At 56.8% G+C, this 2,829-nt stretch overlaps 1 protein-coding gene across 1 annotated transcript in view; it reads left to right on the top strand.

Moving 5' to 3' along the window:
• The first annotated feature begins 2,572 nt into the window (after positions 1–2,572).
• The window catches only part of LOC124234259 (sodium/myo-inositol cotransporter), a 35,169-nt gene continuing 34,912 nt past the window's right edge, over positions 2,573–2,829 (top strand). Inside the window, exon 1 of the mRNA XM_046651510.1 lies at positions 2,573–2,704. The gene's annotated coding sequence lies outside the window, so the exon portion shown is untranslated. The remainder of the gene's footprint in view (positions 2,705–2,829) is intronic.

The following is a 2,829-nucleotide window of genomic DNA, read 5'->3' as shown; positions in this document are numbered from 1 at the left end:
CCACCCACTTCTGACAAAACTGGCCATGAAAATTCCATGAACAGCAGCAGAGCATCGTCTGATACAGCGCTAGAAGATGAGAGGATGGTGCAGAAAGGGCAGGCAGGGTTCCGCTCTTCCGTGCACAGAGTCTCTAGGGGTTAGAATCAACTCCAAGGCACTAATAACAAAAAATGCTTTATAATTCTAGAGGCTGACTATACATAGCACAAAATTCAAAAAGTCTTTTTGGTGAATTAAAATTTGTGGTTATAGCAGGGAGACACTAAATTCGCAGCAGCATTCCTTGTGATTTTATTATTATTTTTTAATGAACCAACCAGCATTCTGGTGCTGTGCTTTTTAAAAAAAGTTGAAGGGGGAAAATCAAGGTAGCTGTCCTTTCTTTCAGAAGAAACAGAATGAGCCGATGGGCAGCCGCCAGACTGGGAGGGCTGGCGGGTGCTCCCTGTGTTGAGGCATTATGCAATCAGACTAATTTCCTTATACACTTGTCGGGTTAAAGGAAGGAGTAGAGGAAGAAGCCACATCCTTACTCACCCCTGGGCATTAGGGAAAAACTGTGGAGCTTCCAAAAGGAAATGCTAAAAAGTTGAAGTCAGCTCATGGTATTGCCCTGGTCTAGGCGCGGCATGTTGCTTTGGGGGCCCTATTTTCTCATTCCCAAGGGGGCCATGTGGTTGATAACAGAAGGGACAGCTGAAATAGGGACCATCCTGGAAAACCTGTAACTCATTTCTGAAGGTCCTGCTGTTATTTATTTATAATATTCTACTCTTTTAACCAAAGGTGAAGTTAGTCTATACTAACCAGGTAATTTGTATTAATACGTGTGTCATTTCTCTTTGGAAGAACATGGATTGTGAAGTCCAGGAATATAAAATGTTAAAACCCAGATATCACAGAAAAGATTGTGTTCCAGCCATCCTTATCTGTGGTGGGGGATGGGAGGTAGGAGATGAGAAACAGTAAGCTCTCTGGATAATGTGACAAAGGGACTCTTTATTCTTGGCTTACATGGAGTACCTGGTAAATCTACTAATAACAGCACCTTAATCTATGTGGTAGGAGAACCAGGGGCCAGACTAGGGGTATGGGCTCAGCCTTCATATAGTCTGGATCCAAAGTTTGTCTCTATTATTACCTGTTTGACCTGGGGCTAGTTACATATCCTTTGCGAGGTTATATTGCTTATATTTCTGAATCCCTAATACGGAGTCAGTAACAGTACTTGCCTCATAGCGCTGTTGTGTGAATTTTACGAGTAAATGCCTCAGCATGGTGCCTGATACATAGTAATTGCTCAGTAAGTTTCATCTATTATCATTAAATCGCTTTAAAGTTAAACTTTTCACTTACAGACCCTTTTAAAGGGGGAAGCATGGGCAGTTGCAGGGGGCTCAATCTCTGAGGAGTGGCGCTGGAGAAAAATGCATTTGGTACAACTCCTGCCAGGGAGAGGACAGACAATGGCTGAAGGAAGAGGTGAGCCCTGTATGCATTTTGGGGGGGGGGGGGGGGGTAATGGGAATGCAGGTTGAGACTCCCCTCCCTCCAGGGCACACTCACGATCCCAGATGGTCACTAAATGGCTTTCTAAGTACTCAGCTGGTCCTCTAAACGAACGCCAAGCAAACATTTAAAGAATATTGAATTGAGCCAAAGTATCAGCCTGCCTATGGCAACAACACGTGGTTCAGGCCGAGCTCGCACAACAACAAATGCCCGCGTCGCGCCTGCCTGCGTCTGTGCAGGCAGGCATCGTTCTCAGCCGTTTACGTGCAGCAAATCACTCAAAGGCACGACAGCCCTGGGAAGTAGGTGCCCTTCACGTCCCCTTTCCGCAGGAGCCGGCCCAAGGTCAGGCAGCTGGCCAGGGAGGGGGCCCGACCCGGACTCGCGCACGGCGGCCCACAGCCTGCGCCCTCCTCGCCGGGGAAGGGGCCTCGGGAAGCGGGCGCTGGCGGAGGGGGGAAACCGCCCCGGGCCCCCCCACCCGCCCCGAGCACCCCGTGCGCCCCGTGCAGCCCGCACACTCCTAGGGGGGAACGTGGGCCGGCAGAGCCCCGGGTGCGGCCGCCACCCCGCCCGGAGCGGCGCGGCCGCGAAAAGGGTCCTTGGCGGCGAGGAGTCGCGGGCGAGGGGGGCGCGCGCACGGACGAAACCGCACCGTGGCGCACGCGCACACGGGGCGCACGCTCGCCCGCCGCCCAGTATGAGACGGAAGGCATGGAAAGTTCCAGCTGGTTCGAGAACCCTAGGTAGCAGGCGCGGAGGCGGCGGCGGCAGGGTCGGAGGGGGCGGGCGGACCCCGCTGGCCAATGCCGGCGGAGCCCGAGAGCCGCCCCCTCGCACCGGCGGCCAGGCAGGGGGTCCCGGCGGGGGCGGCGCGCCGCGGGGAGCGGGGCTGTCGAAGGGGCGCGGCGCGGCCGCCTTAAGGAGGGGGCGGGGCGTGGCGCGCGGGGGGCGTGGCCTGCCGGGGGCGTGGCGGAGCGTCTGCGCAGCTGCCAGAGCCTTTAAGCCCGGGCTCGCGCGGCCGCAGCGTGCTTTCGCTGCCCGGGAGTCTTCCGGCTCAGCAGTCCGTGAGGTCCCGCGGTCCCCGCCCCTCCGGTGTCCCAGGAGCCCGCTCGGTCCGGAGCCGCGTGCGGTGCGTTCGGGCATGCCCCGCTACGAGCTGGCTTTGATCCTGAAAGCCATGCAGCGGGTAAGTGACCTTCCCCTCCGAGCCCGCCTTCCCGCGCGGGGGCCCATGCAGCCGCTAGGCCGCCGCCCCCCGCTCTCCGCGCGCGGCCGGGAGGAGGCCGGGGCTGCGGGCGGGCGTCCGCGCCG

This window comes from Equus quagga, unplaced genomic scaffold (genome assembly GCF_021613505.1).
Source record: "Equus quagga isolate Etosha38 unplaced genomic scaffold, UCLA_HA_Equagga_1.0 73442_RagTag, whole genome shotgun sequence".
Lineage (NCBI taxonomy): Eukaryota > Metazoa > Chordata > Mammalia > Perissodactyla > Equidae > Equus > Equus quagga.
Note: the sequence above shows the minus strand (reverse complement) of the source record. Positions and strands in the feature narration are given on the sequence as shown.